This window comes from Motacilla alba, chromosome 2 (assembly GCF_015832195.1).
Source record: "Motacilla alba alba isolate MOTALB_02 chromosome 2, Motacilla_alba_V1.0_pri, whole genome shotgun sequence".
Lineage (NCBI taxonomy): Eukaryota > Metazoa > Chordata > Aves > Passeriformes > Motacillidae > Motacilla > Motacilla alba.
In genome coordinates this window covers 6,225,825-6,247,184 of record NC_052017.1, presented here as the reverse complement: position 1 = coordinate 6,247,184, position 21,360 = coordinate 6,225,825, and the positions used below count along the sequence as shown (strand labels likewise).

At 41.2% G+C, this 21,360-nt stretch overlaps 1 protein-coding gene across 2 annotated transcripts in view; it reads left to right on the top strand.

Annotated features, from left to right (window-relative positions):
• PRKAG2 (protein kinase AMP-activated non-catalytic subunit gamma 2) overlaps nucleotides 1-21,360 on the top strand; it is a 215,363-nt gene that overhangs the window by 13,025 nt on the left and 180,978 nt on the right. Inside the window, exon 1 of one of the 2 annotated variants that reach the window (XM_038128911.1) lies at nucleotides 10,026-10,130. The exons of the other annotated variant lie outside the window; for it this stretch is intronic. The gene's annotated coding sequence lies outside the window, so the exon portion shown is untranslated. Of the gene's footprint in view, nucleotides 1-10,025; nucleotides 10,131-21,360 lie in introns of those variants that run through there. 2 annotated transcript variants of the gene reach the window in all.

The window sequence follows — 21,360 nt, the reverse complement described above, 5'->3', positions numbered from 1 at the left end:
TCCTCTTGAGAACTGTCACGGAGAAATATCTATAATGTAATTTCCTTAAACTCAGAAACACAACAGGTAAAGACAGTGATGAAGACATGACCATTTGGTAGGATAAGCCTGAAAATGGCCCATTTACCCTATAAAATGGGACCTATATGGAATTAACTGAAAATGAAGTTAGTAAATTTAGTGCGATTCATAAAATAAAATTAGTAGATTTATGTTTTACTACACAGTGGAAATTTTTATACAGGTAAGCTACCAACCCATGCTGTGCTTCCTCATCCCCTCGAGATGGAAAGGTTTTTTTTACATCAAGGAAGCAGAAAACACAAGTGATGCACAGGGCACTTGCATGTTCACCTGTGCCTGAAGGATCATCCTACCTAAGCTGAAAAGCAGATATTTCTGCAGTGAGATGCAGCAGCTGCAATTAGTAATCAACACAATGCAACACAACTGGTGAAAATCCAAGTGCTTACTTTGTCCATTTCCTAAATGAATTGCAGATGTCAGAATGACAGATACAAGAGGATATCAAAGAAGCAGCAAAAACTGCTCTGTTACAGGTCCCTGATGGCAACAAACCACAACTAGAACCATTATGGAGGCAAGAGGAAAGGGAATAGCCATCAAAAACAGCAATTTGTTGATTATATAATGGATCTGTCATTAGTAACTTGATCATGCCAATGCAGTTGCTTTTTTTCCAAGACAGATACTTGTTCTTACCAGGACTGATTGAAAAGCACTCTGATTATGCCAAAGTGTGCTTTAAATGGAAAGAGGGAGATGGAAAACCATTTAACAGTAGAAATATGATTGCTGATAGCATTGCAGAAAAGTGACAAAGCAGAAAGATAGCATGGTTTTATCCAAGCAGTTAGATTGATCCCTTTTTAGTTAAAAATAAACTCAGTGCTGTAAAAGTTATCACAAGGACAGCTGTAAAGACTGATCATGGGCCAGAGTGAAAATTGAGTTCATTCCATGAAATTCATCACAACAGTCCATTGTGGCACTTCTATTTTGACAGGCAGGATTGGCCTCCAAGCAATTACCATTGGAAATATTTACAGTTGTAGTGTGGAAATCTGACTTCCTGGCACGGGGCTGAGAACTTCATTTCACAGTAATCTCCTGAACATCTTTGCTGACTAAGGCTGATTCTGAGCAGGTTGCCAAAAGATCTCAGTTTCTCCACCTTCTTCCCGATCTTCCAGTTTTTACATCAGATTTGTCTTTGTTATGTGTTCCTATTTTTGTAATCCTGTGATTTCCAAAAGCCACTGTAACCTCCACACAAGTAGTATTCTTTATTTAAACTTTATTGTGCAGGTGACATCACATGGGGACAGATTGTCTAGAGAGGATGTGGAGTCTCCCTTGCTGGAGATATTCCAGAATGGTCTGGACATAATTCTGTGCCATATGCTCTGGGATGACCCTGCTTGAGCAGGGGGGCTGGACCAGCTGTCCCTCTGTGGTACCTTCCAACCTGACCTGTTCTGTGATTCTGTGAATATTCCCTGAGATGTATTCACTGAGCCAAAAGCAGTAGCTGCTATCTCTAGAGTCTCCAAAACCTACCACAAAAATATGAAAAATAAAAATCAGGCTCACAGAATTACATATTGGGTTTTCATGGAAAGGATTTTTAGATTTTTTTTTTTTTTTTTACATTTCTGAGATGTGGGCAAGCTTTAGGGGTGAATATCTTCTTTTTCAGAATTTTGGTGACTTTGCTCACAGCTGGGGTACTTAATGCTAATTTGTGTCACAAGGTTCCTGCTATTTCATGGAGGATTCCCACAGGTACCCTTTTGGGGGATTTAAAAATTACTTTATATGGCTTAGGTAACATGTGCAGTGCAGAGCATAAAGCAGCTGAACCTGCTGGAGGATGATTTCCAGCTTTCTGAGCTGCTCACCACTAGATCTGCTGAGTGCCATTCTGGTGTTACTTGCCTTGGCAGGAGCATTTTCTCTGTCACTGGAGCTGCTCTGGACGGTGGGGCTGGAACTGGAGAAGCTTTCTCTGCATGGGATGGAAGCGTTAGGATTTCATTATGGCTCTGTGCAGCTTAGAGGGATGGGAGAAGGAACCACCTAAAGCTTGTGAGTGTATAAAGTATAAATGAGCAAATATGGTGTACCAGAAACATCTCATGGATGGATACCAAAATACCAGTATTTTTTATTTTGATTTTGCAATAATTCCATTTGACAAACAACCAGGTTTCTTCTAGTTGTTCTGCTGAGACCTTTCTCTCCTTGCAGACAAATTTTACAGCTCTGCTTACCACAAGTCTTACCACATGTGAGAGGATTGTGTAAAGTGTCTGACATAAGAGAGCTGTGATGGAGATGGGGGAGTGAAACCAGGGTACAGTGGTAATATTTATGGCTAATGCTATGATGCACCCTTTATTCTGACTGTGTTCCAGCTTTAATTCTGTAGCTGTGGTCTAAAATGGGGTGGCAGGTAAGAGGCTGAACTCACTGTGAGCCAGGAAACCTAAAATACCTCTTTTACTTTTGGCCAGTTGCCCAGACCTGAATAAATACATTCAGCCTTTCTCTTTCACATCCCCATTGTAGAGACAAAATACAAAAAGGCCAAACAGCAATCTGACAGACCATATTTTGTTTATATAGAGGCTTGGTAACTATATGAGATGAAGAGACAGTTATCAAGCTAAGTCCTGTACTTTATATGGATTTATAACAGCCATTTAAATAAAGTATGCCTTGGTGCTCAGGCTGAGAATTTGTAAATTCAAACTGTTTTATGCATGTTTCCATAATATATGAGGGAGTTTTATGTGTAGTACATATACTTGCCTAGTTGTTTTTGTTGTTGGAATGATCATGGTGATTTAGTTAATGTTGTTTTCTTTTCTAAGCATCATCTCAGAATTTATCACGATTTCATTAATGGGAAAAAAACCCCTTCTTTTATCTGTGCTAATTTGTACAAAAGGCCAGTTTGAGGGAAAGGTTGAATTTTCTGAGAAGCTTCCAGAAGTTCCAAGAAAGGTTTATTTCCATCTGGTTATTTCCATGTGGCAATTAATTAAAAATAGGCCTTAAATCTTCCTATTTTCCTTTCTAGGATATTCTGTTTCTCAGGCCTTTCAGCCTGGCTGTCTGTGAGTCTGATGGTGTGTCACTTTACAGAACTGCTCTGTGGTCACAGAAAAAGATCTGTGACACCAGTGGCGGGACAGGACTTTCCCCTGATGGCTGGAGCTGGAGTTCTTGGTCTGGCACATTGGCTGAGCTTCACAGGAAGTGTATGGCTTTGGGAAGGAAATTTTATTATATGTTCTGGCATAAGCCTTAACATTTTCTTGCTCTTTTTATTGTTGGGAAATTGCATGTAAAGCAACTGCAACTGGTGCAACATAGTTCTGTATTTTATGTATAACTTCAAAGCAGAGTGAGGCCAAATGTTTATCTCAGCTAAGTCTTTTCCAAGTACATGTATTCATTAAGCTGACCATAGAAATTCAGTCAAACATAAGCTCAGCTATTGCTGGTAATTCATTAACAGATTCATCTAAAACTTTGTCCAAAGCTTTAGTTTCTGAATCAGGTCATGAACATCTCATTTCCTCACCAGTCCAAAAATACACAGTCAATTTGGTGGTTAAAGCCAAGTTTAGCCAGACTGAGCAACAGTATAACCTCCTAACCACAAGCGTGCTTTATCTTGGATCCAGCTGTGCTTCTCCTTCCATGTGGTGGGGCTGAGGAGGAAGAGGATACCCCTGAAGTGTGAACATGGCAGTCTTGATCCTGACACCCTGGTGGCTTTGTTCTTCATCTTGAAGGGAGTGTGTAGCCCAAACCGAGCTGTCACTCCACTGACCTTTGGGTGGTTCATTACTTGGCTGGGAACAGTGTGAGGAGTGAACTCTGGAGCTGATACAAACTTTTGCATATGAAAAGCCCTGAAGTGCTTTAGGAGTTGTGTTTTGTCATACATGACTGACATATAGATAGCTATCTTAGATATCTGGGGCAGTGATCACTAAATGCTTTGCTGGTGTTTAGCAGTGCTAGGAATATTTATGCTGGAATTCAAGGAAGTTACTTCATCTGGCCTACATGATAGGGAGGACTTTGCCAAAAAATGGCAAGTGTGGAACAGAGTTTAGAGTAAAAGTTCTTTTTCTGAAGGAAACTGTTGTGAGATCCTGAATGAACAAAAGAAGTTTACTTCTCTGTGTCTGGAGAAAACATGGTTTTGTTCATTCCATGAAAACTAATTTCCTCTGTAGCACTTTGCCTGCCTGCACTGGCCCTGGCTTGTTTCCTGGTGAACCCAGTAACATCAGTGCCCTAACTAATCTGGATTAGGAATGTAAAGAATCACCAGTCATTGAACTGTCAATTCTTGGACACATGCAAGATCCTGATTTCCCCCAGTCTCATCTTGTTATCCATATGGTATTCAGTTTATCCTCTTGCAGCTCTTATCAGACAAGTGTGCTTTCTAATATCAACCTCCTGTGCACTCAAGGTTTCACTTACACCTGAAACACCAGGAGAGCTGCTTTATTTGCTCTCACCAAAGAAGTGGACTCTTGGAGGGTATCCAGATTTTTATTGAACAGGTATTTCATCCAAGCATTTCTTTTAAAACTCTCCTCGAAAGAAAGCCTGGGGAAGAGCCAACATAATAACCCTAATGCACTGCCCCCCTCCATGTCCTTTCTTCTGCAAATTTCTGAATGTTTAGGAGAAATAGTTGATTTAATGTCGCTCTGGAAATATCATTATTTCTGATGTGAAGCTTGGAAAGAAAAAATTTAAGAAGCAATTTGCCCAAGACTGTAGCATGCTGGAAAGTAGAGCTCAGTGGCTCCCTAGTCTTATATGTAAACTAAAAACCCATCATGCTTAAAGCCAGACCACTGTAGGTAATTCAGCACTGCAGATGGCTTGGCCCACTCTGCTCCTGATTTTGCACTATGTGGAGCTGTCCCTATATAAAATCATCTATAATGTGCCTCCCTTTGGCCTCAGGAGTTTACCTGGGATGAGGTCTGTTGCCAGACTTCTGTGTCAGTACATTTACTGCCTTCAGTTGTGGATGAAGCCAATTTGACTCACTTGAAGCAAAATCAAAGAGGACCGTGAGCCTATGGCTGCCCATAAAACCTCCCTTCCCTGCCTTTCACGGTTGTTACGGCTGATGGAAATGAGCCAGTGTTAAATAAGGGTGGGAAAGCATGGCCCTGCCTTAAACTGAGCACAGCTGCACTTTTGTTACTCCAGTTATATGCAAGGGCAAGCAGTGTTTTGGCATGCTCTGGGCTCCTGAAAGCACTGCTGGGGCAGCAGCGGAAGCGACTCCCACTATTTTAAAAGGCAGGTCACCAGAGTCCCAAAGTTCCAGCAGCTGAAGCCTCTGGAGAGCCATGTGTTCCCTGAGCCCTGGGGAGAGCTGAGGAGGAGCCTGTGCTGCCAAGGGAACTCACCGTGGGAACTGTGCTTGGAACCTGCAAGGATGGTGACAAATCCATTCAGAATTCCCCAGTGAGAGTCTGTTTTTTCTAATTGTGATAAAAGAAATCAGCCAGGTGGCTGGGACAGGTGGAAGTTGGGACTGTAGTGGTGGCTGATCAAGTGCTGGAAATTCCAGTGCTGTGCATTTCTAGGCGGCCTTTCCCATCCATTTTCAGGAAGTTGGTTTTTTTCTTTTCTTTCTCTGTCCTTGTTTACTTGTAATTTCACTTTTAAAGCTCTTCCTTCCTCTTTCAGGGCTTCTCTTCCATATCTGTTAAAAAGAAATTTCTTTCAGATTCACAGAAACAGTGTTTTCTTGCTTGTTTGTTTTCCCAGGCTGTTCAGTAAGCTGCAAAGATAATTTCTGCTTCTTGGTTAGTTTACCTAGGTAGGATCCTCTTGTTTCCCATTTGGAGTCATTATACAGCTCTTCATTAAAACTTGGGACATTTGAAACTCTTAAATAAACAGATGGTACATTTTTATGAGCAGTATCCCATGTTATGTATATGTGTGGGTGGGTGTGCCTGCACACACCCATATTTCCATGTGTATTTTTTGCCTCTAATCCTTGGGGCACATCTGATCTGAGGCTTTGGAGAAGGACCAGAACCATGGCATGAGGGAGCAAGGATTTCTTCTGACACATCTGGTATGTTTTGATGCAGGTGTAGCCAAAGGAGATGGTTATCACACTCTGAACATGGAAAAGGTCACATTCTGACATAGAATGTAGCCACAGGTTGTGTACCAGCCTCTTTCTAGATTTGGAAAACAGTTCAGAATTAACCTTTCTGAATCATCATATATTTTTATGTTGACCTCACATTACACCTAGAATGACTCCTTTCCCATGTCTGTAGCCCTTTCTCATCTTTCAGTCATTAGACATCAGAGCTGATTTTCTTATGGAGATCAGTCAATTATTGGGTTTCAACAGGAGGATCAGAATTTCTTGAGTTTAGAAAAAATTGCTGGAAATAATTATTCTTTATTTCCCTTCTTGCTCTAGAGGTTGCATAAAGCCAGAAGGAGCCTTCTTTAACTTGCCATTTATTTCCTACCTCCTATAGGAAAACCCTTTAGGCAGTGCCATCATATATTCCCTGCAATAAACTCCATCAGTCTGCAAAGTGGTGATCTTTCTGTGCTCTCATTAGAGCTTTCCTCCAGTACATCACTCTTTTTTCCCTTCCTAATTTCCAACCTCAATTCACGCACAATAATTTTCCATTTTCTAATTGCACCCACAGTGTCCTTTTCCTCTACTCCCTTGTTGATGTTTATGCCCCTTATGTAACTGTGGGGAAGGATCACACACGCTATCAGCTGTCAACTACAGAACCCAGCGAGCCAAGCTCCTTCAGTCACGTCTCCTGAGAGAGAATCTCTGTTCCTCTCACCATCAGAACAGCCTGCTGATGCACCTGTTACCAGCTGAATTAACCTTCCCTGAGCAGATGACCAGAACTGTACACATTACTCCAGACGAGCTTTCATGCTGCTTATATATATCAATATGGGATTAAAGCTTTTTATCTGTTCTGGAGGCCTCCTGATGCCTCTTGTGATCTGTGCTTTATCCATGGCAACATTACCATGACAGCTCCCAGTTAACCTTTTGAGACAGGTGCACTTCAGTTTGTCTCTGTCCAGCTGTTGAGTGCTCAAGTTTTAGATGAAATTATAGTCCTTGAATACATAAATGAGGGATTAAGGACTAAACTAAAATCATTAAATTAAATTAACCTGATTTCTGTTCCTCCACTTTTTCAGATTATCCAGTCCTTTCCTTGAGAGATCCTCATGCTTCTCTTAGGGAGTGAGCCCAGTATCTTGATATCATCACCAAGGTGTCTAGCTTACCTTAACACATTGCTGTTGTTTACCCAGGTTTCAGGAAGTTGTTCCATGGAAAGATTATTGCTTCTCTTTGCACTGGGGACCTGAAATTCCTTGTTGTCCTCCAAGATGCCCAGGATGCCAGCAAGAGAGAGCACAAGAGCCTTCCCCTTTTTCTCAGCAATGTTAGCTGACACTTGAGTGACAAAGAAAAACAGCAAGAGGAAGTAAAGGGGGTAACAAGGGTTTTCTGAGTGCAAACTAAATCTTGGCAGAATTTAGTAAGAAATTGAGATGTCTCCCACAGCTGTCTGGTTTATTGCTAGAGCAAAGTTGGGCAGAGTCTCAGAGAGATGGCGTAAGACAGACCAGGAGACCCTAGCAGATTTCATGGTCATAGTGATACTGACAGATCTTTTTGATTCCGTATTATGTACTTTTATTTGACAAATAATATCTTTTTCTAAATTTTCCTTTTAAATCCTAATTTTAGCTAAAACTTAGCTTGAAAAAATTTATACCATAAGGGAACACCTGTCATTTTTGTTGAATTATAGCCTGCTAAGACAGGTGTTGTTTCCTAAGTATTTGTGTAGCTACAAGTTTTTTAGCCTATAGACCTCTTGTTGCAGAACTGAATGAAAAGAGATCAGTTTTGTGCAGGAAGGCAAAATAATTACCTGACCAAGTTGTTAAGACAGTATTTAACAGGTTTACACGATTAGTTAGGACTACATCTGTCCTCCTTTCAGCAGTAGTAACTGTCTGGAGCTTTAAATTTACAGTAGAGAGAGTGACTAGAGCAAGTGGAGGGAGTAGATGTTGGGTGGTTTGACTAAAAGAATGTGACCTTTGAAACGAAACCTGCTTGCACTTTTTCTCCCTCTGTTCAGGGTAACCTGCTTTCCACATTTTTTTTTATTGATGTGGTGCATACTTTCTGAAAGAAACTGAGCTCATGTAAAGTAGAAGTTGCTCGTATTCTTTTCCAGGGTCTTGTTTAGCTGGCTTGAGAGGCTGATAATGCTTGGAATAATTTTTAAAATTTTGTTCTCTTTTTTTCTAATGCTACACTTTATATTTCTTATTCCTTGTTTCCCTGACCTATCTCCTTATTTTTTTTAAATTTTATTTTTGCTATCTCTTTTCTCAGGTCTCTTTGAAGGGTGTGAGCTGTCCTTTTTAAGTGGTGATATTCAAGGGAAATAAAAGGTTAATACAAGATCTGGGCAAATAATGATTCATTTCCAGCAGTGCTACCAGCAGAATTGGCTTTCAGCTGCATTGTGTGCTGAAAACTGATGACTTACAATTGGCTAAAGCTGACAGTGGGGCTGGAACAGCTGTGGTACAGCAGGGTAGCAGAAACTTGCAGAAACAACTGGATTTGTTAAAGCTGAAAAAGAATGTCATTTTCGTCCCCTTCTTGTGTAAGTAGGTGCTCTGAAGGTTTTCTTGTGCTGTTAAATACCTGCTGAGAAACAGCAGGATTTCAGGAGCAAAGCTGTTTGCATGTATGTATACGTCCATAGTGAAATGTTTAGATAATTGATTTGGTAATTCTTAAGCTTTAGTAAAGTTTGGGGGTTTTTTTGTTTTTTTTTTTTTTTTCTTTTCTTATGGATTTAGTGCTTGTGGCAGAACTGCTGGATGAACAGCCCTGTAGTAGCCCATTTATCCAGGGAGCAGGTCCTGCCAGCCCTGGCCTGCCATTTCCTTTGGCTCCTGCCAAGATTCCCTGGAGAGGCAATCTGTCTCTCCACCCCACCACCATCCTATGGAGGTGGGAGAAGTTAAGCTTTGCTGAAAGCTGTGATAGTTTTGTGTTGCAGGCTCTGGACCATACAAACTTCAACCAAGTACAAATTCATCTCGTGGCAGTGAAGCTGATTTATGAGGGCACTGTCAGGGAGGGCATTTGCTGTGCCAAGGGAACTGTGTCTGTGTGGCTGGTGATTCTGGAGAGAAACCAGCTGCTGCTCCTGCCTGTTATTCCTACCAGCTCCTCTTTCTGCTCTGCTTCTATTAGGACTAATATTCTACCAGCAAGATAGAACACTTCTTCTGGAAAAAAAAATAAAAACAAAACCAAAAAGTTTTCTTCAGTGAAAATGCATTGGTTTGGCTTGGTTTTGTTTTTAGCACTACCTAGAGTCCTTTCATCTGTCCTGGTGATGTTAGTGCTGCTTCCCCCGGGGCTGCAGCACCCTGAAATGCGTCAGTGTGCTGCCAGAAATGCTGAGCCCTTCGTTGTTTCCTTAATCCCTGCTGACTCCGTGGTTTCTGGGTGTTAGCAGCAAAGTGCTCACCTCGGTAGCAATTCCACATGGGCCACTGGACTTCATGGCCTTGCCTGTGTCACCACATGGAGTGGTGTTAGAACTGGAGAGATCTTCCCTCCAAAGAGAGAAAACAGAGGAGAAGGAAGAGCGTAAGTGGCTCTTCTTATCAGCAAAAAAAGAGGATTTGTTTTCGAAGCTGCTAAGCTGCTAATGCTGAATGACATCAGGAAAGAGATAAGAGAGCTGCTAAGTCTTTGAGGAGGGTCCTGGGGACAAAGTGCACTCTCCAAGGAGAATACAAAAGACAAAAGAAAGGAAAATCAAAACAGTTATGGAAAGAAAAAGTAAGCCACTCCGAGAGGAAGCTTAGCAGAGAAGATGGGCAGCAGTGAGGAAAGTTGTGATGTCTATGTGAAAGAAACCAGGGCTGATAGAGGCTGGTGAAGATCATCCTCCACGTAACAGAGATCCATAAGCAGCAGGAGGGAAATGTAAAAGGTAAGGGCCCTGATTTTCCTCACCTTCCTCCAAGCTATTTTACTTTAGCTGCCCTCTTTGGAAGAGTTGCTTATATGGGCTGTTCCCATATAAACTCCTCTGGCTTGCATTTGATTGGTAACAAATAAGCTTCCAACACCAAAGGTAAAAAATATCTTCTACTGATGTAATTATTTCCTGAAACAGAAAGAAGTATATGAAATAGCAGAGAATGCTGTCCAAGACAGAATGTCTTTCTCAAGGGAAGGTAGTGCAGAACCAGTAAATGAGTTTGAGTGTTCAGCTGGGAATCCTAAATTACCTTCAGAAAACGTTAAAAGAAATAAAAAAAAATTGCAATATGATGAGATTAGATGAACAGCCTGATGTAGAGGTGGCAGAAAATCTGACCTTTGCTCTTGGATGAGTAGCCACCAGATTATCCGTGGAATGAGAAGCTTCCCGTAAAGGCTGTGATAAGATACCTTTGTGTTTCTGATAAACATGAGAACTTTTTCAGAGTCAAACAGGATATTCTGAATAATGTCCAGATCATTGCTATTGTTCTGAGTAGGACATGGTGGAAAGAACTCATGGAAAAAGCAAGACCAGCTGAATTGAAGAATTCACCAGGATTTCTGGAGTAGATGATGGCTGTTCCTGAGCCATTTTACCTCATTTCCTAACGATACCCAGTAATACTGGAATGGTGATCTGACACAGCACAGCCGTACACAACCTTGTGTATTTTGGTATTTCCCCCAGATTAAGTTTATTTTAGCGGACTGAAATTTTGACATGGGCGTGATCTATCCTTACTTCTTGCCATGGATTTTGCTATATTTGCCATCTGAGCTTCTCGTGTGCTGGACAACACAAAGCAGGGCTGCTTCAAAACATAATAGTCGACTTGTTATTAGTAGCTTGTTTGTTTGTCCTCAGGCCTATTTATAAAAACAGCCCCAGGCAGGGAATTCTGCCAGCAGCCCAACCACTAAACAATTACAGATCTTTTCTTGGAGCTGTGTTTTCCAATCTATGCAATAATTCAGCAGCAAACCATAGTCACTGCTCACAAGTGTATGAAAGTAGCCGTTTTTCTGCGTGGCACTGTTTTTGTTGGTTTTTTAAAAATGAAAATAGAGTGTCCAAAGGTATCCTAAAAAATTACAAAATTTTAATTACAGGTATGACTGCCAGGTTAGTAAAACCAAGCCCAGTATAATATGCAGAACTCAAAAGTAAGTCGAAGTGGTCAAGTAGATGTTAATCAAAAACTATACATAGGATGCAATCTTGAACAAGGAATTCACTCATAAAGAACCAGGCTTTCCAGATCTCTCCTGTTAGGTTTAAGAAAAACAAACAAAACCAAACCAAAAACCCTACCATCACCAAAACCCAAAAACAACTGTAAGGAAGAAGATTAATCTAATTTTGAGGGAAATTGTAATATCTGTTTTTTTTGGTGCTGTGATCATAGAGTTCAGTTCACAAGTGTGACAGGTGGCTGGTTGGGTTTGCACAGTTGCAATGCAGATGAGGTGCACTGTTTAATTAGTGGATGGAAACTACAGGGAGCAAATGATAGGCCCTTGTTGGCCAAAATGGGATGGGAGGAAGTTTAAACATTTGGTTTTGTTCATTCTACTGTAATAGCATAGTGAGAGTATTTGGTGAAAACAGCCTGATAAACAAGTCAGTAAATGAGTCTGGTGAGTCTTTGGAAAGGTGGGAATGGCCAAATGAGACTTTGGGGGAAGTCCTCTCCAATGGAGACAACTTTGCACAAGGCTGGGTCACTTCTCTGTACAAAGTTCAGAAGTCATGAACCAACTCATCTCTGCTTGGAGAATGTGGGTTTGTTAAACAGATTGGTTGTGTTTCAAGGGTTTGAAATGTTCTTTCTGCGCTTGAAATATGTGTCTGTGTTTGCTAGATATGATGCAAGGTTTTGGCAGTTCTGCACCAGATTTATAATTTAAGCCTTAAGGAAGACCTAGAATTTGGGATTTAACCCCAAATCACCATGAAACTTGTTAGAGGTTTGGGTATTGGGTTTTAAAACACTGTTATTTTATTATTATTTTACATTATTCTTTCTTGGAGGGAAAACAAAGCTAATCTGCCTGGCTGCTGCCATGGCGAGGTGTGGCAGGGACAATTTGTTCCTTAGATGACTTAGGCCTGCTTATATAAATACACCCTTGAAGCATTCAATCCCTCTATTGATGTCTGAAGGTTGAGGCACATTGTGAAGTAGCTTAAAAATCAACTGCTATGCAGACCACAAGGGTTGGAAATGCAGAAACCCTGTGTTTTCCTGTGTACATGTGAAAACATGGTCTGGTAAAGGTGGGACAGAAGCAGAGGCACTGCATCTCCAGGATGTGCGGCAAATTGGAGGGATATGGAGCATGGATGTGGAAGCTCAGCATTGTCTGCTTCTTCTCCCTCAGAGCAGCCTGGGACTGTGGTTGAGAAAGGTTTTATTCTAGGAAGCAAACTCTGTCCCTGTTCGTTCCTCAGGTCTTAATGAAAAAACACCAAATATGTCATGCTTTGGATATCATGGCTCAAAATCGAAATCAACCAGTACTGGAAAGTGTCTCTGAAGTGTCTTGAACTAGGATGTGTGGGAGAGGGAGGACTCCTGTAGCATTTGTAGAGGCTTTTCTCCTATGACTTGTTTACTTTCTCAAATGAAAACTAATATATAATATTGTATTCAGGAGTAGATGCAGACTTTAACAATAAAGTTTTAAGTTCTGCAAAGTTAGTGACCTTTTATATTTTTATTTTCTTTCCACCCCCCCCCCCCCCCCGCCGCCTTTTGCTTTGTCTTCTTTAGAGTTTAAAAATGGGGAGCAGCAGAATTGTAGCTTTCAGTCTCAGTTCCTCCTTTTTGCACAAAGCCCTTGTTGGATTGCCCTGATCTCCTTCCCTACAGAGGATTATTCAGCCACTCTTCTTATAAAAGGTTAAGATGTGATGGTGTTGAAACCTCTTGTTTACAATCATTGCAGAACTGTAGTATGGAAATTTCCATCTGCAGCAAGATTAAAAAAAAAAAAAAAAAATCCCTCCTGTTTTTGTGAACATTTGGATCCAAATAAAGAGATGGTGGTTGAATCAAGCATGTTAATTCTGACTAGCACATACAGTGTTCAGCCAAAGAGGTCTAAGCTAATACCCCCATACTCTGAAGAAATTACCTTACTCTGCTTCTCCAGGAGCCACAGTCTCCCTTGCAGAGGTATCTAAACTGCTCTGATAATCTTTGTATTGAGGTCTTCTAAAGTGCAGTGCTGCCTTTCTTAGGGAGATATGAACAAGGTAAAAAAATCACTGACTTTGGTACCAGCAGGGGGTTAATTTTTCTTGATATTTAGATCTTTCAGCTGTTTGGGCAATGCCATGTGCAAGGATGTCAGTACTTTTGGAGAGTCATGTTCATTGGGCGAGATGCCTGTGACAGATTTAAGTCTATGATTTGATTGTTTTGGGAAGGAAAAAAACAACCTGTAGATCCTACAGGTATTTTGGAGAAACCAAACAGTTATTTTCTCTAAAAGCAACCCCAGTGCTCCCTGTGTTTCACATACTGTATTTTATACATATCCAGTATTACAAGGGGTGTAATTTCACAGAGAACTTGGATTTTCCATATCAGTTCAGAGCACACACAGTAAAGCACCCATTGCCCTGCAGCCACAGCTGCCTCTCCTGCTCCTTCCAGAGCCCAGCAGGGCAGCAGCTGTGCAGTGTTTTCACTGGGCACAGAAGGGTACCCTGCTTGCATTTAAAACTTGCTCTGAAGACTCTGATATTTTCTCTTAACACAGCAACAGCAATTTAAATTCTGGGGTTAAGTTCCTGACGGAAGCAGATGACAAAAAGCAAACTTTATGACAAAATGCAGGGTTGTGGTTTTGGGAAGAGGTTCTTTCCTAAGTTTATGCTTTTCAGTTGTGTACATGTTAAGGTTTGTCACTGGGCCAGTCTGAGAAGGAGCATTTGATACGTTTGGGAAGCTGGTCCATGTGCTGCTGAGAGGCAGGAACTGACTGATTCCTTTCTTGGGGCTGAGTGCTCAGTGCTCACTGGAGCACCCTTGGCCGCTGCCTAAAGAGCTCAGTGATCTCAGCATCTTCACGGTCACTTAGAGCTGTCTGGTTTTGCGTAAGAGCAAAATTGAGGATGTTCCATGTCCTCCTATTTTGCTTTTGGGACAAGTTATCATTAACCTCCTCTTGCCTTTGTGAGCCCTAATCCAAAGCACTGCATAAGCAATAATAATCAAGGTTAATATTTCAACACTATAGTGATTGATATTTTCAGAGGCCTCTACCAACATTACTCAGTTGACTGTCTCAACATTTCTGCTGTAAATGGGGGTTAGGCTCATTTTTATGTGGGAAACCTTTTGCTGAAGAGCAGGGCTGTGTTGAAAGCATGAGGGAAACAAATGGTGATGTTGGGATGGATTCCAACCATGCCTTTTACCAGAATAAGGCAGGATGCCTTGGGTTTACCTGGCAAGGGAGAATATATGATAATGCATAACCTCTATACCTGCTGGGAAGAGCAGGCATCTCCCCACAGCATCCAAGAGGGCTGTGCCTTGTGTGTTTGCAGCTGTGCACTGGCAGCTGCAGGTGGTTTCCTGTCAGATAGCATGGAAGGTGCCTGGCTGGCTCTCTGTTGCTGTGTTGATCACTTGCAGAGGTTTTGGCCTCGTGCTCATTAACTTGCTGGTGCAGGGCACGCTGGAACAGACAGGCAGGATTTGTCTGGGGGAATGAGGAAACGCCGTAAAAATCAGGAATTTCCTTCTAATCTGACTGCCTTTGGGCTGCCAGTCACCACGTGAAACATTATCTGTGGCACATGGAACACTCCAGTGGTTGCTTTTAGACTGTTGTGGGTTTTTTTCAGTCATGGAGTTGTTCCCCTGGCAGTGACCCCGTGGTAAAGGCAGGTGAATGTTTAAAGGGAGAATGTGGCTATGCAGAGGAAATGCCAGTGGGAGCAAGATTCCTACCTCAGCACTCAGGATCTGGATTTCTGCATCAGGTCTGCCCTGTCTCAGGGTACTTTTCTAAAGAATGCTCTGCAAGCTCCTGTGTGGCAGGATACCACCCTTATGCCACTACTGGAGTTGGACCATGGTCACTCCAGCTTCACCAGTAGTGGGAAAGGCAGTGAAGTGGGAGGAAGGTTTCTGTATCCCATGCTATTTTTTAAAGCCACAGCTTCAAAACAACAGAAAAATCAATTTCACAGCTTTTTTTCTCCAGACAGTTCCATTGTCTTCATTTACATCAAATCTTCCTAGTTTGTATAGAAAGAAAAATCTACAGTGGTAGAGAGAATATCTTAAAAATAAGAAGAATCCCCACACAGCTCTGGAGGAGACAAAAAAAAAGTTTTCCAAGTTTAATTCTTGCAGAGAGATGCACTTGTAAGGTACATCTGGGTTTGCATGTGTGGCTTTGCCTGGTAAAACAAGGGCGTGTTAGAGGCAGAATCCTGGCAGTGGTCAAGCCAGTGGGATTTTTGCCAGTGATTTTAATCAGAGCCAGAATTTCACCCTAGGTCTATAATCTTGTGTAATCTCCCTTTGAAGTCACATGGATTTTTAACCAATGTCTTATATAACACCAAAACAATTCACTATCCACCCAATAATGTCTGTTTTCCTTTGTAACCAAAACTAAATGTTCCAAATAATATTTTCCAATACCTGAGATGAGATTGAATTATAAACCTTTTTCCCCCCATTTTTCTGAAATATTTGGTGTTTATAGAGTCACTTTGAAGCTATGGGTGTAAACCCCTTGTCTGACCTTGTATCACAAAGTTTAAAGCTGGATGTTTGGGACAAAGATTTATGTCCTTCCCTTCCAACCTGAACTCTTCTCTGATCTCACAGTCCTGCTTTAGATCTTACAGAAATGCCTTTTAGGCTCATCTGCTGATTAAGAAACTGATAGGCTGCTGAAAACACAGTTTGTCCCATTAAAATGAATAAAATTATCAATTCTAATAATTCCTTGTAAGAATTTGAGTTTGGAATTTTTCTCTGCATATTTGGGGCCCATCAGCCAGTGACCAGCTCTACTGAAACCTGAGGAAATTCCATTTCCAGCTTACATATCCCCAGAATTTCACTGTATCATCAATGCAACATCTGGGATTTTTAAGACTGCATGTGTGTCTTGAGCCTGCTGAGCTAAAAGAGAGGAGGTGATATGGAAATATGTTCAGTACAGTAATAAAATGCTTCTGTGTCAGAGACAATTAAAGGAGTATCACACAAAACCACTGTTTCAAGACAGGAACTCCTGTGTGATTTTGAAAGGAGTTGTTTCTTTCAGATCTTAAAGATTTTGAATATTTGGAAGTTTTCAAGACAAGGCTGGCCAAAGCCCTGTGCACCCTGGTTGAAGTTCCCTGTTGACCCTACTTTCAGTAAGAGCTGGGTCTAAAGACTTAGAAATTCCTTCCCCTTTGAGTTGTTTTATGATCTTGAATCATGCACAGATCTGCTTATATAAGCATTAGTGACTCCTTGTCAAACACAGACTATAAATTATCAGGTGACAGTACACAGGTTGTCTTTTCAGTGCATTTTGGCTTTAAATTCTGTATTTACAGGACTGAAAAGGAGTTGAAAGCTGGAGTTTTGCTTTGCTTTAATAAAAGTCAGAAGATATATCAGTGACAGAGGCAGTTCTTAATTCCTGACCTGATGGCCTGATAATACAGCCTTCCAGGACTGAGGAATTGTAACCTACATCTGGGAAGATTTTATAATTCACAACAGTACCTTAATTCACAAGTAGAATTGCTGTTGACCTGGTTTATATACACATATTTTAATTTTAAAACAGTTAAGGAAAACTTTCTGGCTGTATTAATCTATTTTTATTGTCAGTTTAATGAGTTGCCTTTTTTACCTTATAGCAATACCTTGGTGGTTTGGGTTTTGTTAAAAATAACTGGCTGCCAGTTTCTGTTTCTTTGTGGCTTCTTAATTTGTGTGATTTTTATCTTAATTTTTTTTTAACTGTGTGTTTCCTTTTAGTTCTTTCTTAAAAAAAAAAAAAACAAACCTCTGCCTTTGCAGTTCAGTCAGGTTTGAATGAATTTGCAAACATCTGACTCAAGCTAAATTTGCTGTAGAGCACATCTTTGTAAAGCCCTGAGTTCTCTTTGTTGAGGGTTAACTTTATATTACTTTGATTTGAATGCCTCAGCCTGGGAATTGTTTCAAGTGGTGGATTAAGAGGTTTGTTTAAAGTACTTAGGAATGCAGGATTTGCAATAGCAGGTGAAATAATTTGTCAGCTACGTCTGGTAACCTGCCTCCAGCAGTTGTCAGTCTCTGTGGCTGTGGTGAAAATTTATTCTTTTTCTCAGCATCCCTTGTACAATTGGGCTGGTTACTTGTATAATGCAGTATAGGATAACTGTAGGAAAACAGATTGTGTTTTCAAAGAATTCTTAAGCTCCTTACGCTGCAAATTTCACCCATATTTTAAAATTTCAAATTTGGTACAGAAAGTTTCAGACAGTAAACATGGGTTTTGTTCCTCTCCCCCCAAAAATGGACAGAAGGCTTTACTCAGTTTTCTAACTTTTCTGAAGTAATGTGTTTTTTCTGTAGAAATCAGTATAGTTGAGAGCAAAAGAATGCATTAGGTTTAGTGAAGTACACAAGAACTAATTAAGAAAATAATTGCTAATCAAGAGATGACTAGAATTAGAAATCAGTGAATCAAAATGTATTTGGTTGAAATAAGGCTGTTTTTCAAAATGAGAAGATGACCATGGGCTCAGTACCACTTCTGGGATCTACCACTGGTAACCTGAGAGTTAAAATCTGCATCTGATATTTGGGAATTGGGGGCCAAAGGAAGCATGTCTTGCTGTCCTGACTGCCAGCCCTGACCTGTCACCACAATGGCCTTTCCTTATTGTCATCCTGAGGAATGCTTTCATCAGGGACAGAAAGATGGACATAGAACAATATATTCTCTCTGTCTAGCTCCCAAATGACAGCCAAACAGGGATTTTTTTTTCTCCATTTCTCTTTTAATTTGTCTTTTCAGAGAGTGCAGGATGTAATTAGTCATGTGGCTTTTCTTTTGCATCATGACTGTCAGCACCTGAAGGAAAATCTTAAATTGCCAAGCACTGCTTTAAATTGGACAGGTTGCTGCATGGCTGGTTGGGCATTGTACCATGTCTGTGTTTCTCCAGCTAAAACAAAAGGAATAAAGAATTGTGTTGAAATGAAAGCTTTCCATTTTTGGCTACTTTGAATTCTCTTTCTTCACTTCTACATTTGTAACAAAACCCTTTTGAAGACAGTGTTTACTACTTTGATACTAATCAGGGCACTGTTTCTGTATCTCAAAACTCCAAAAATTGCTTAATTATTAAATATCATACCATGCCAGGGTCATATTTCACCCTTGCAGTCTCAGAAATTCTTTGTTATATAAATATTTTCACAGCAAGCCCACTGTGGTGGAACAGGGCTTTCCTCAGTGTTACCCAAAGGCCTTTGAAGGAAAATCCACAAGCAGCAAAGCAGGCAAGGACAGTGCTGGGGCTGGGTGTTACAGAGCAGCCAAAGCCAGTTCAACTCTTCCAGCTGCAGTCTTCAGCCAGTTCCATAACCCATGAGAAGACGAAGAAGGGTGTGTTGGCTGAGGAACATTCATGAGTCAAGAAGCTTTTAGCTCTTGAGCCTGTGATTGACTTTATGGACACTCCTTGTGCTGTGTTCTTACTAAACGAAATGGAAAGTGCTCTTGGTTTTTGCAAGAATGCTTAGAGGTAGCTGAAGTGTTTGATGAACAGCCTGGGTGGGATCTTAGCCTGCTTGGAGCATTTTGCTGTGTAAACATAGCATAAAAAGATAGATCTGATCAGAAAATCTACTTGACCTGTTTGTGAGTTGAACTTTGCACTTTTTCTGGAGCTCTCTTTCCTTCGGGTGATTCCTGGGTCACGCTGGAGGGAAGGTACAGTTTCTGCTAAAATAATGCCACGTTTCTGATGCCAAACAAGAGGACTTGAGACACAGGGGTTGGCACCTGCAGCGCCTTGCTCATTCACTGTGGGAGCAGAGGATGGCCCAACCCCTTCTGTCCACCAGTCTCACCTGAGGGAAAGTGGATTTGATGTGTTTGCAGGAGCAAGAATGGCTGTCAGTATGCACGTGTTAGCTCATGTGCTTCAGGGGTTATTTACTTTGTGAATTATGTTATTTATTGAAAACTGTAGACTTTGCAGAGTCCTGTTTGTGGAATGTTGTTTGGTACCACAAATTGAATACCTAAGCTCTGAATGAAATGCAAAAAAAACTATTACAAATTTTGTTCTTGTAAGAATATAATGAAGACTGCAGCCTGTGAGAGGGCTCTTGGGACACTTAAAATCAGGACTATTCAAATATGTATTTTTCTTCCCATCTGTTATGTGGGGTGGAGGGAACCAGATCTGATGTTACAAAAACTATATTTCATTCCTGCTGTGAATCATCAGATAGTTCATGATTGTCTGTTGTGGGATAAAACAATTGAAATGGATTCAGCCTTTATGAAATCAAAGCCAAGGTCTTCAGCCCCAGTGTTGTGACATACCCTCTGCAAGGTGCCTTCCCATTCTGGATCCTAGGAGATCACTCAGTCCAGGCTCTTGCATTGAAGCAGGATAGGTGCAGCTGGACTGGAATGAAGCCATGAATGGCAGATGAGTCACAAAAATCCAGCAGGATCAATGAAAAGAGGCAATTCCTACTAAAGCAGCAGATGGTGCTTCCACAACCAACTGTCCCATCCTGGCCCTGAACACACAAATGTTCAGGTGAAGCTCTGCCTCTGCTGAATCCAGATGGGAAGAGGAGATAATGCTGCAATTTCCCTTATCCAAGACAACCCTTTCCATGAAAGTTGAGTGTGTGGGATGCTACAAAACTGGGATGCAGCCTCCAAAGCTATCAGACCATCTCTGGCTAAGCTCTTTTTGATAGAAGCTCTTACTAAAAAGATCTACCACCTCCCAAAGCAGCAGGTTCTTCAGCATCCCTTGGCTGTCTCTGGAACTTTGTGATCATATTGACAGGAAATTATCCCTGCTGTCCAACCAATCTTACTTCCTGCAAATTAAGTTAATTTGTCATTGTTCTTGGCTTACTGAACATGGAGAGTATTTCACCAACCACTGACATGTTTATTTCTTGTCTTCTCTTTCCCAGTTCTATCAACACATAGACCACATGTGATAATCCTCCTCTGGTTCTCTGCACTGCTCCATTTTGCAGCACTGTGTTTTAAAGATGCTCTGGACAAACAAGATCTAAAATTAGACTCACAGAAGTCTTATGGAGTGGGAAAATTGCCTAAATTGCCTGTCTGACAGCTCTCCTAATGTACCCATTTGGATACATTTGGGGTTTTCTGCAGTTTCATGTCACTGACTCATCCTGGAGTAGTTCTCCCTCTGGGCAGCCTGGCTAATAGCCAGCTGTTCCCTGCTTCATATTTAGGTGTCATTTCTTTCTCTAACCTGTTGAAATTTTCCCCTTCAAGGGGACACAGGTGTTTTTTTTTCAGCAGGGATGGGACGTGTGGACCTTCACAGAGGCACTAAAGGGCAGCCTGTCCCAATCCCTGTCGCTCAGCCCAGCACACTGAGCAGCACTAGGTGCTTCTCCAGGAGTCAGACACAGCCCAAGCTCTCACAGTGAGCACTGAAATGACCTTCTCCACACTCAGGGGATCTTGATTTCTGTCACACACACAGAGAAAGGTTAAATCACAGCCATCTCAGCAACCTTAGCTTTTTAGGCCCAGTCTTGTAGCTGTACAACATTTCAATAAGAGGTTCACAGCTCCACACCAGATCCTGTAAATGGGAATGCACAGATGCCCTTGGGGAAAAAAATGCCACAATATCCCTAGGGTAATGCCTCTAGGATAATGCCACTGTGTCATCCCAAAACTATTAACATCTAATATATTTCAACTGACTTCAATATTCTGTTGCTGTTTCTTCTAACCAAAGCTTTTTGATTTGTTGCTTTCACTGAAGGAACAAGATGAGGTAAGAAAAGCAGGCAACAGAAGAGACAAATATGGGATCCCAAGATAAAATAGGAAGAAATTAGCTTTGATGTTCTTCTCATCTCTCCTTTTTTTCCCCTTCCCATGTTTCAATTGTTTATAAATCTATC